Raw genomic sequence first — 13,804 nt, 5'->3', positions numbered from 1 at the left:
TTTATATTCAGCCAAAAAACATTAAAGACTCAACACACTATAAACATATAAAGACTATTTGCTTCTGACTCAGCACACCTTGTACTGCTTCCTTCACCATCCGCCTTAAACTTGTCTCTTCCAGTATGCAGTAAAGACTATGGAACATCAAAAAATGGCTCTTCCTATCTGGAGCTAGAATAATAATTTCATATAGCACACTTACAGATACTTGCCTGGTATCTTGGTGCTCTATCATTGACAAACATCCAGACTCCACCTGTGCCATGCCTTGGCCAGGATCCCTTAAAGACCAAGGGTCTCATTACGACTTTGGCGGTTGAAAAACACCGACCGCCAAATCCACGGAGAGAAGGCAGCCATCATACCAGCTGCCTCCCAGCTGCCTCCCCCCAGTCGTCTTGCGATGTTGCCGCCGAATTGACCAACAGGAACATCGTATTATGATGTTCCCGCCAGTGAGTCTGACGGGAACCATTGCTGCAGTATTCTTAAGGGAACTGAGGCCAATATGGTAGCACTACAGCACCCTCGGAATGCTCACTGCCTGCAAAGCAGACAGTGCACATTCCAATGGTGCAGACAGTGCACATTCCAATGCGTCAAAATCCATGGGTGTTGCATGGGAACACCCAATGCAAAACCCATGGAATGCCTCTTCGACGCAAAGTAAGGCAACGCTGCTTTTCCTTAGTCCATATCTACAAAGCCTTAAAAAGGCACACAAACTGGCCTCGTATGGGCTTGTAGTTATAGGCCTGCGCCACCAGTGCATCACATAAAGTGACGCACCGGCGGCGTAAGCCACTTGTAAATAGGCCCCTAATTGACCATAGATGTATTCCTTTTGGTGTTTAGACAAAATATCGAGTTAGAAATATCAAGTTGCAGAAGTATCGGAAAAATAATATTGTGATGCAAAAATATAGTGATGCAGAAATATTGTCATCAAGAATACCGATTTTTGGGTAAGTAATATTGTTTTCATTAATATTGTTGTTAATATCGGTTTTCTATCATATAGTTGTAGACAATATCGTATTTTTTATCATCGTTATGTGTTTTCATTTATTTTTTAATGTTCTGTGTTTTTATTTGCGTACTTGTTTATAATAGTCTTAAACATAGTCTGTAATTGTAAGTGACTTTTACTTCTTAATTTAATTGTTAATAGCAATTTATAGTGTTGTAGCAGGTTGCTAGGTTTCTAGGGGTACACGATGGGAAGTAAATTAAGTATAATTAATTTTTTAAAAATGCTGATTACTACTTATTTATTTGAATAATAATTATGTAAATATGTAATAGTAAGTTTTTTTAAAGTGAAATATTAGATGTGGGCTGCTGGGTTTGTAGTGCTATAAGGTGAGAAGCTAATTCATTTAATAATTGATTATTCATTTTTGTGAATTAATTCATTATTTATTAATCATATTGTTTGTAAATTATATATAAGGTGCGGGCTCCAGGGTTTGTATGGTAGTAGGGTGGGAAATGAATTAGGTAATAATTATTTTATGAGTATTTAATAATTTATTATCTATTTTTAATTGGTTATTATTTATGTAAATTGTGTAATAACCATATTTTATAAGTTATATTTTAGGTGTGAGCCACTGGTTTTGTAAGGGTATAGGGTGTGAAGTCAGTTAAAAAATAATTCTTTAACAGTTAATTGTTAATTCATTATTAATCATTTAATGTGTTATTAATTATGGAAAATGTGTATTAATTATATATTTAAGTTATATATTAGGTGTGGGCTGCTGGGTTTGTAGGGATATAGGTGGGAAGTTGATTAAATAATAGTTGGATAATAATTAGTTATTGCTATATTATTAATTTATTCATTATTGGCTATGTACATTGTGTGATAAATATTTTTTTTAAGTTTTGTATTAGATGTGGGCTGCTGGGTTGTAGGGGTTTGTAGAGGTATAAAGTGGAAAGTGCATTATTTATGTTATTTCTGTTATACATATTTATTTTAGCACTGTTTTAAGTGTGGGATGTTAGATTTGTGGGGATATAGGGTGGGAACTAAAATAAGTATTAAATATAAACATTAATTACTAAGGGCTTGATTCTGAGTTTGGTGATCCCACCGCTGTATTATGTTACATGCTGTTATATAGACGAAAGACTGCCGTGGTCCCACCCATACTGCCAGCAAATCCTGGCCACCATGTTGGAGAAATAGGCCAATGGGGCTACCATAGGGCGGACTGGCAGTGTAACCGCTGTCCCAATCAGGATGTTGCTTACCACTATTGTGACCATGGCGGGCCAACCACTACATTTGAGCTGGTGGAAACGGGGGGACATAAGGATGAAAATCAACTGTGAGGAGCCTCACACATATAGGGGGTCATTACAACATTGGCGGTAAAAGCCGCTTACCGCTGTGCAGAAGACCGCCAACACACCGCCGCGGCTGCGGAATTCCGCCACAGCTATTACGACCCACATCTCGAAATCCGACAAAATTCAGACACCCACACAAGTCCGCCACACCAAAGGTCAGTGATAAACTGGCGAAAACAAATCCTCCACCGTCACGCCAACAGAAATACGCCCATGCTATCACGACCCACGAATCCACGCAGCGGTCTTTCAACCGCGGTATTCCATTGGCGGTATACACCGCTGCGCTCAAAATACACACACATCTCCAAAACACCACCACATTGGACAATTCAAAATACATACACCTGATACACATACATACACCACTCCCACACACCCAAAACAATATAAAACACACATCACCCACAAACCCCTACGAGCACCATTACAGAGAGAAGGCCAGAGAGAGACACCACCATCAACAAACTAGCAGCCACAGGCACACAACACCATCACCCACACAACTGCCACGCACAAAACACCACACACCACTACATATCACCACACTTATCACCACACACACCACCCCACACATCACCTACACCACCCCATGGCACGGCAAAGACACCCCAGGTTCTCGGAGGAGGAGCTCAGGGTCATGGTGGACGAAATCATCCGGGTAGAGCCACAGCTATTTGGATCACAGGTCCAGCACACCTCCATAGCTAGGAAGATGGAGCTATGGTGAAGAATAGTCAACAGGGACAACGCAGTGGGACAGCACCTAAGAAATCAGGACGACATCAGGAAGAGGTGGAATGACCTACGGGGGAAGGTGCGTTCCGTGGTCTCAAGACACCACCTGGCGGTACAGTGAACTGGCGGCGGACGTCCACCTCCTTCCCCACAACTAACAACATGGGAGGAGCAGGTCTTGGCTATTCTGCATCCTGAGGGCCTCACAGGAGTCGGTTGAAGAATGGACTCTGGTAAGTCAAATCTTAACTATCATATCCCCCACCCTACCTGCATGCTATCACAGATCCCCACCCTCGCCCCTCCCCTATCACTCCAACTCCGGGAGTGTGGATGGGATGGCGGATTGCTGACATCAGGTCAGGCTCCAACTGGGCACACAGTTCCTGGATTGTGGCACGGTCAAACCTGTAGGTGATTATCAAATGTCTTTCCTCCATTGTCGACAGGTCCACCAGCGGTCGGTACACCAGAGGATTCCGCCATCTCCTCACATGTCCTAGCGGACGGTGCCTAGGAAGGACAACAGCAACCACAGAGTCAAACAACTCAGAGGTATGTACCCACAGTCTAAACAGAACACCATTCATACACAAAATATGGCCTGTATTTGTGTTGTGAGACAAGGCCTAGGTCTGTGTGACGCAGTTGGTAATTAGGCCATGTGGGCCCCTGAAATGGCGGCTGCCTGATCTGTAAAGGGGGACAATGGGATGTGAGGTAACTGCGCTGGCGTTATACACAGTTGCAGTAGGCGGTCGAAGACCGCGGCGCAATGCTGCATTGGTTAACATTGGACCCTATGGGTCCCAGGAGCCAATGACGATGTACGCCGGCGGTGAAGGTATGCATCGCCGCGGACATGACCGCCGCAGACGTGACCACCATTTTCTATCTGTTGAATCACTCGATACCTGATCTTCGACAGGAAAGGACCTACACTGCAAGTGCTGCTGTGACCTCGGTCTGGAAGAGATAATGGCTCGTGCATCTGGGGAAAGGGCCCCTGCCTTCACTGCAGAGGAGTTGGAGAAGCTCGTGGACGGGGTCCTCCCCCAGTACACACTACTCTACGGTCCTCCAGACCAACAGGTAAGTACACAGGGAGCACATTGTATGGGCTATGCCTGTGTGGAGAGGGCTGGTTGTGAGAATGAAGGTGACATAGTTCTGCGTGCATGAAGGACTGTGGATGCATGTGCCACATGGCAAGGGTAGGTATGTGGGCCACTCACTTAGACGGTGCAGTTGGTAATGACTTCTCTTCTTCCCCTGTACATGTCATGTAGGTCAGCGCCCACCAGAAGAAGGATATTTGGTGTGCCATCGCCAAGGACGTCCGGACCCTGGGGGTCCACCACAGACAGCACCCACTGCCAGAAAAGATGGGAGGATATTCGCTGCTGGAGCAAGAAGAGGGCGGAGGCTCAGCTGGGGATGGCCTCCCAACGTGGGAGGGGTGCCCGTCGAACCATAACCCCCCTGATGTGGCCTACCCTGAGTTGGATGGGAGCTTGAGGGCATCACAGCAGACACAAGGGGGTGAGTACACCCCCATTAAGCAGACTTTGTGCGCAGTGAAGGTGTCTGGGTGGGGGAGGAGGGCTGTGGGTTTCCCTAGGCCAGGGCGAGTTCCGTAGGCTAGGCCCCTCCGTAATACAGGCCATGTGGCACCCCACCCCACCTCTGTAGAGTGCCAAGTACAGGTATTCATGCCCCTGTGTCATCTATGTGTGCAGATGTCGTCCATAGCCATGTAGGCCATTTCCCAGGAATTGCATCTGTAGAGCCCAACAGTGCGACGTAGTGCAGGGGGCTGCGGTGTCTGTATTGTCCGCCAACTGTAGCGGTAAGCCATGCACTCAACCTGTCTTTCTTCTGTCGTCCCCCCCTTTTTGTGGTCTCCCTGTTCTTGTGTGCATCAGCATCAGCAGGCGGAGGTACAGTGGCACCGGAGCACGAGGGAGCTGCATCCCACATGGCCATGGAGGGCCACACCACGGATTCAGAATACACCAGTGGGACGGAGGGCAAGGGGAGAACCACAGCGTTCACAGGATCTGCAACCAGCGACACAGACTCATCCTCACCCCCCCTACCAGCACCGCCCTCCCAGCAGCCCCTCAGCCTTTGCCCCGTGCCCGCTCACCTAGGAGGGTGGGTATCACCTTCGCCCCAGGCACCTCAGCCCCTGCCCCTGTCACCTCTGCTGCCCTCAGTGAGGAGGCCATTGACCTCCTCAGGTCCCTCACTGTTGGGCAGTCTACCATTTTGAATGCCATCCAGGGTGTAGAAAGGGAATTGCAACACACAAATGCATTCCTGGAGGGCATTCATTCTGGTCAGGCTGCCCTTCATCGAACCCTGCAAATTCTGGCCTCAGCACTGATGGCAGCCTTTGTCCCTGTATCTAGCCTCCCTCCTCCAACTTCCTCTACCTGAGACCCAATCCCCTGTACCCCAGCCTATCCCAAGCACACCATCAGACCAGCCTGCACACACCTCACCAAACAAGGGAAGCTCAGGCAAACATAAGCACCACACATCCCACAGGCACTCACACAAGCATCACACACATACAGACACACCAACATCCACTGCCTCCACTGTGTCCCCCTCCTCCTCGTCTCCCTCCTCCCTCCCAGTCTCGTCTACACTCACACCTGCATGCAGTACCACTACAGCCACTACGTCCCGCAGCAGCACACCCACCACCACACCCCGCTCACGTGCACTCACCACCCCCACTACCATTTACACGTCCCCTGTGTCCTCTCCCAGTGTGTCTGTGATGCCCCCTCCGAAGATACACAAAGGCAGGCACACACCCACCCAACAGCCATCCTCCACACGACAGCCTCCAGCCCATGCACCTGCACCCAAATCGACAAAAGTTACACCTCCTACAACCACCACCTCTTCCTCCACTCCCAAACCCCCTCCAGCTACCCGTCCCAGTGTCTCCCAAAAACTTTTCCTGGCCCCCCTTAACCTATTTCCCACCACCCCCCCTTCCAACTCATAGGTCCCGTACTAGCACCTCAGCCAAAAATCCCCAGGACCAGTGGTGCCTGTTGTTACAGGTATGTGGAGTGCACCGGCCACCAGGACAGCCAGTGTGACACGGAGCCACAGCACAGCCAGCCCCCCCCCCTGTGAAGCACCAGAAGTTGGACAGTGTCTGGCAGGAGAGGGGAAAGAATCCAGTCAACAAAGCCGCTCACAAGGGTCCCGGGGGAGTGTCGACTCAGCTGTGACTCCTCCCAAGGTGGGGAAGGGGCAGAAGAAATCTCCAAAGTCTGGGAGGAGCAGCACGGCAGAGAAGACCGCCATCATCCCCGCTGCCCAGGAGGCCACCGCCAGCCCCATTGTCACTGGCCAGGAGGCCAGCCCCATCGTCACTGACCAGGAGGCCACCGCCAGAGTCACTGCCCAGGAGGCCAGCCCCATCGTCACTGGCAAGAAGGCCACCGCCAGCCACAGCCCAGCTGGCCAGGAGGGCCACAGCTCAGCTGACCCATGAAGGACCGCCAGCCACAGCCCTGCTGGGCAATGAAGGACCGCCATGGAATGCACCGCTGAACAGGTCTGACACTGGCAACGCAAGCACCGCTGAACAGGCCAGGGACCGCTGAACAGGGCAAAGACTGCCATGGAATGCACAGCTGAACAGGTCTGACACTGGCAACTCAAGCACCGCTGAACAGGCCCGGGACCGCTGAACAGGGCAAAGACCGCCATGGAATGCACCGCTGAACAGGTCTGACACTGGCAACGCAAGCACCGCTGAACAGGCAAGGGACCGCTGAACAGGGCAAAGACCGCCATGGAATGCACCGCTGAACAGGTCTGACACTGGCAAGTCAAGCACCGCTGAACAGGCCAGGGACCGCTGAACAGGGCAAAGACCACCATGGAATGCACCGCTGAACAGGTCTGACACTGTCAACTCAAGCACCGCTGAACAGGCCAGGGACCGCTGAACAGGGCAAAGACCGCCATGGAATGCACCGCTAGCACATTTGCAGCAGGTCCCATGAAGGACCGCCAGCCATAGCCCTGCTGGGCAATGACGGACCGCCATGGAATGCACCGCTGAACAGGTCTGACACTGGCAACGCAAGCACCGCTGAACAGGCCAGGGACCGCTGAACAGGGCAAAGACTGCCATGGAATGCACCGCTGAACAGGTCTGACACTGGCAACTCAAGCACCGCCAAACAGGCCAGGGACTGCTGAACAGGGCAAAGATCGCCATGGAATGCACCGCTGAACAGGTCTGACACTGGCAACGCCATCACCGCTGAACAGGCCAGGGACCGCTGAACAGGGCAAAGACCGCCATGGAATGCACCGCTGAACAGGTCTGACACTGGCAAGTTAAGCACCGCTTAACAGGCCAGGGACCGCTGAACAGGGCAGAGACCACCGTGGAATGCACCGCTGAACAGGTCTGACACTGGCAACTCAAGCACCGCTGAACAGGCCAGGGACCGCTGAACAGGGCATAGACAGCCATGGAATGCACCGCTAGCCCATTTGCAGCAGGGGCAGTGACACTACTGGGACCGTCACGGGGTGTGTGCTGCACTCTGGGCACCAGTCGTCCTCCAGAACCAGTGGAGACTTGCATCCACTTGAGAGACTGTGGCTCTGCACTCCCCAGGATGGTACAGTGGGCAACGCACCCACTGCAGAAACTTGAGAGACTGTGGCTTTGCACTCCCCAGGATGGTACAGTGGGCAACCCACCCACTGCAGAGACTTGAGAGACTGTGGCTTTGCACTCCCCAGGATGGTACAGTGGGCAACCCACCCACTGCAGAGACTTGAGAGACTGTGGCTTTGCACTCCCCATGATGGTACAGTGGGCAACCCACCCACTGCAGAGACTTGAGAGACTGTGGCTCTGCACTCCCCAGGATACATCAATGGGCATGGAGACCCCTCGTGGATCTGGCGCTGTGCACTCATCTGGCTGAGGTGCCCCCCCTTCCATTCCCCCTGAGGTGCCTGTTGTATTTCTATCTGATGCCCCTGCAGTGTTATCTCCATTTTGATCGGGTATCTTGTGTGGGCCTCGCCCATGCATTTTGGGCCCAGTGGTCCACGGACAATGAATGGTGCAATACCTGCACTACTAATCGTGGTGTATATTTTGTTTAATGTATATATATATATATATATATATATATATGTGTATATGTTTGCTTACTGTATTTTGAAATATTACAATGGTTCAACTCATTTCCTTTTGTCTTTGCATTCTTCCGGGGGGGTTGGTGGTTGTTACTGTAATGTATAGATATGCATTGGTGTGTGTGTTGTAGTGGGTGAGGGTCGGGGTGGAGGTTGGGATGTTGGTTGTGTGTGTCCCTGTGTTTTTGCCTCCCCCTCCCCTATGTCGTAGGTGCAGTACTCACCGTGGTCTTCGCCGCCAGCGTTGATGATCCTCGTATAGGAGCAGGAATACTATCTCAGGGAGAATATGGAGTTCCGGCTCCATGGTGCCCTCGTTCCTCATGGAGTGTGTAGAGGTGAGCGTTTTCCCTTTGAAATGGCTGTTTCCGCCGTGTTTTTATCCCCGGTGAATCCGCCCCGGAAAAGGTGGCGGATTGGTAGGTTGTGATACTGTGGGCGGTACATTGTCCTCCGCCTGTCTGTTGGCGGTGACCGCCGCGCTGTTTGTCTGTACCGCCGTGGAGGTCTGATTGTTAAAGTGGCTGCCTTTGTTGGCGGTGTCCGCCACGGTCATAATTGCAATTTTTTTACCGCCGGTGTGTTGGTGGTTTTACCGCCGCTTTAACACTGTCCGCCAGGGTTGTAATGACCACCATAGTGCCACCACAGAGCCGATCCTACATATCCTGCCACTGCTTGAGCTGCTCGATGGTGCACAAAATTGGCGGCGTCATGGACGCAACCGATGGTAAGCCAACTACCTACCCATTCCCTCATACTCCACAGCGATTCAACGGGTCACCATTGACCTAGTATGTGGGCTGTGCTCCTTGGTCCAAAAGATTGTCTGTGCCCCACTTTGGAGTCGTACACAACGTACGTCACAATCACAGCCCCATGGTGCCCTCTTTGGCTGGGTCACTGACACTGCACTGCCACATACCACAAAACGTTTGATGTGTGCACATCCCCATCACAGGGATAGTGATGTGTTCATAACATTGTGTCACACAACAGTAGATCCTCATCAATCTCACACCTACAAATTGAAGTGACACCCTCACATTGTTCATATGCCATGGCCTGTCATGACATAACAGGTACATCTGTATGGATGTGCCATTAAGCCCAAACAAACCCGCTCTGCAACATTATTGTAATGGACTCACATATATCACCCACATTGCAAGTGAACGTAAGGTAAATGGGATGCAGAATAATTTGTGAAACAAACATCCAAAGCATACAATGTAAACAATTCCTGCACAATAGGTATGGCAGCATCAGGAGGACCCCAGGAAGGCTGCTGCTCTAGGACACATTCCACTTTGCACATGCCTCTATACCACTATTTACACAGGAACTGTGGCATGATGAATATCAGTGACAACCACTAGCACTAGCAAGTGTCATGCCCATGTGGCAAATGTGTAAGTGCAAGTCTTGAGAGCAAATACAACAGTAACAGCATGGGTCACACAGTTAGTAAAAAAGGTGTAAGGTACACACATCAAAATGGATACGTGTCTATTCAATTCTATGGGAAGGTAACCCAATTGAACATCCCCCATGTGTGGACAAACAAACGTCTAGCCTGCACACATGACACAAATGTCCAGTCTACATCAAAGGGAGAAATGAAACCCAATAGATGTTGACAGTGTTCAAGCCAATATGAAATGCTTATACACACACAATGCAGTGCAACCCTTTTTGGATTACATCTCATACATCCATCTATACAACATCTCCCAATGTCCTGAATGACTCCAGAACTGGTTTCAAAGACAGCACTTCACCACTACATCAAACGGATCATCGCTCAGGGTTAAACAAACACAACTGTAGTCATACATCACAAATTATACATGAACATCAAAAAGGTAGAAAAGTAATGGCAGGACCAATGTTTAGCACAACAACCAAATGAACTGTATTGACAAAACTCCAAAAAAGGAAAAAAGGCCAATGGCCAGTCCATGAAAACATGTGCATAGCACACTGCTATGCCCCAAACCTTGCCTCACTAATCACTGTCACAGGAACCTCCACAGAAAGGGGCATCTAATGGGCAGTCCAGGCACCTCAATGATCACCCTTGAGTGGGGTCGGGTCAGGTTTAGAATGGGTGGGTTTGTTTTTGGTGGGGTGGGCTTTGTTTTGGGAGCGGTGTGTTTCTTCTTGGGTATGGGTGGGGTATGGCTCGGTCCGGGGAGGCAGGTGTCACCAGGGAGGACGTAGACATGGAAAGGATGGATTAGGTTGTGGGCGGGGTCCTTTTGAGTTTGGGAGGGGAGTTTACAGGGTTAAAGGCAATGCCAAAAAGGAAACTTTCCCTGGGAAAATGGGGAGGGTGTTCAGAAGGTATTAGGGTTTGGGGGATTGAGAAAGTGCCTGTGTCTGCTATGGTTTTGTGTGTTGCTGGTGCTGGTGTGTTGTTTCTCTGAAGAAAGTTGGTGTTTTGTTGGTGTCTGTTGTGATGTGAGTGTTGAGGTGGTTTCGAGGGTATGGTGGATGTGGTGGCCATGTCTGTGTGTGTTGGGGTGGTGTCTGGTGGCATGGGGTGAGTGGTAGTTCGGTCTTAGGAAGTTGGGGTGGTATATGGGGGTGTGGTGGGAGTGGTAGATGTGTCAGTGTGTTTTGGGGTGGTGTCTGGTGGTATGGTGGATATGGTGGTGGTAGTGAGTGGGGTGAGTGACTGTTCAGTGCTTGCATACTTGTGTGTTTTGTGGTGTTTGTGATTATGTGTGCTGCTTGAGGCTGTTGAGGTATGTTAACATGTAAGTGTGAGTGGGCTTTGGACACCTCTGGGAATAGAGAAATTGGATGGGGAAGAGGAAGCTGGTGGGGAGGATTGTAGGGGTCGAAGTCTACCATGAGAGAGGAGGCCAGAGCCTGAAAAGATCTCTGTAGGGCACACATACCACTGTGAATGCCTTCCAGGTATGCAACTCTCTGTTGGAGCCGGGTGCCCTGTATCTGGATGACATTCAGAATGGCAGTCTGACCCACAGAGATGTTCCTCAGGAGGCTAATAACCTCCTAACTCAGGGCAGAAAGGTTAACAGGGGCAGGGGGCGAGGTGCCTGGTGCCTGGTGCGATTGGTGGGGCAGGCCTAGCGAACTGGGAGGGGAGCAACAGGGAGGATGAGATGGAACTTGGGGTGATGGACAAGGATGAAACAGTAGCAGGTCCTGAGTGTTCCGCCACCACTAGGGAGTGTGGACTGGAGATCAACTCTGAAGATGATGATGTGGAGCCGGTGTTTTCTGTGGCACTCCGCTCACCCTCTGGGCCACTGGGTCCATCCGCGCCTGCTGTATCATGACTGGAGATACCGTGGCCAGCTACTTCCCCACTGATGTTAGCCTTGGCACCCCCACTTGCATGGGATGAGGCTGAAATCACAAATACAAATTGAGTCATTCATGTGCCTCAACACACTTGAACAACAGCTTTGATCATAAAACATTACCAAAATGTATAGTAGCCCCCAGTCACAAGGTCCTCCAAAGTAGCTCCAACATTTGCTACACCATATGAATGTATGCTACATGAACTGTAAACATTTGCACAGAGGAGAGGAAATTCAGATTCACATACAACTTCAATTTCATGCGTGAAGTTAGCCCAATTACAATACCCATGGATCAAGTACGAGACCTTGTCCCCTTCAATGGTTTGGCTCTTGTAGGACCCCTCACTAACCTCTTTGGCATCAGTTATTATGGCAATGCCAACTTCATAATCACAGATTCAACACAAGGTCCTGCAATCACCATATATGTACATATACACAAAATCACATCATGAGGAATTGTTGGGCAAATAATCCGGCCATGTTGCTGTAGGAAGTACAGTAGCACAAGAAGTAACCAATGGTTACTTCACAATATGGACATTGTCTGAATAGTCTCATGGAAGGTGTACCAATGTTACTTTGCATGTTGACACATTGTGCACTGACATGTACAATGAATACAATCTGGTCAAAATGTTTGGGAGATTTGTCCAGAAATATCCACAGCGGAATGAATCAGCTAGGCCTAGGGAAATCACCTGTCTCGCCCGGTACTGCTGAGAACACCCTTATAAAATTGCATAACTAAAAGCTGATAGTCCATTGAATGTTGTTGTGGCTCAGAGAAACGCCATCATCTGAAGAGGGCCTTTAACATGATTCTTAACGGGAAGGCACATCACTGTACCTTTTTGTCATGCAAACACAGATTCCATTGCGTTACTGAGTGCACACACTCACATACAATTTCAACATTTCTGCATGTCACTCCCTGATGCATGCCAACAGTCAGGTAATGAACTTACAACAATTGACATGCGCCAAGCATGTAGCCAAATGATTCCATATCAATAGAATGGAAATGCACATTATAAGTAAGTACTGTAAGTCTGCCTATCATGTCCATCATAGCACCTGCCATTGTTCATGAGAAATGACATGGAATAATGGCTTAGGGTATACGTGACCCATCAAACAATGTCGACACACGCCTGTCTGTGGCTTCAAATAGATTTTGGCATGCACACATTTGTGATGGAATCAGACATCATCTGATGAAGACAGGTAGAACATGTCTGAAACAGTAGTAGAAATGATACTACAAAAGTGCAAAGTACCTATGCTAACATGTCAGCAGAAACGCTGTTGCCAATAGTGATGTCATCCAAATCATGTAACTATACATTCTCTACTTACCAAAGGAAAGTATTGCTCACTGTCTCCACACAAAGGACAATGTATGCCATGTCACATGTATGATGGTCACCATCACATAAGAGACAGTACTGAGGCACTGTTACTCTTGACACGCTGAAAAGAAGTGACCTGTTGGGTACAGATGCCATTACGCTCACTTCAGCAGACACATGGCTGAGTACAATGATCTGGTACCTCATGTTGTTTTATGTTGGTGAAGACATACTGAAGAAAAGGGGACTGTTGGGTGCAAATGGCATCCACAACATGAAACAACATGAGATGATTGACCACTGTACTAAGTCATGTGTCTGCCCAAGATAGTATAGTGGTAGTGGCCTGTACTCTGTTGTGTTCCTGGTCACTCGAACAATAGCCAAGGCACATCAGCATGTACTAAGCACCATACCTACACAAACAACAACTCATCTTGTGTATCGTACATGGGCCATCTCCAATATTCATGGGGAGACGGCTGCCTCTAACACATCAACCTTGTAATGTAATAGGCAAGAATCAGCCCAGGACTCACCTTCTTGTAGCTGCTGTGCTCCCCTCAAATGCCCAACAAGTTCAGGGTAGGCCACCGCCAGTATGCGAGCCATCAGGCGGATCAGGGCCTGGCATGTGCCACACCCACGTTGGGAGGACAGCCCTAGCTGGACCTCCGCAATCTTCTGTGCCCAGCGTCTCGGTTCCTCTCACCTTTCTAGGCAGTGTATGATCCGCTGGCAATGGAACTCCAGGCTCTGCACCTTCTGGACGATGACTCTCCAAATCCCTTGCTTCTGATGGGCATTGAT

The sequence above is a fragment of the Pleurodeles waltl genome, chromosome 1_2 (assembly GCF_031143425.1).
Source record: "Pleurodeles waltl isolate 20211129_DDA chromosome 1_2, aPleWal1.hap1.20221129, whole genome shotgun sequence".
In the NCBI taxonomy this organism is placed as follows: domain Eukaryota; kingdom Metazoa; phylum Chordata; class Amphibia; order Caudata; family Salamandridae; genus Pleurodeles; species Pleurodeles waltl.
Note: the sequence above shows the minus strand (reverse complement) of the source record.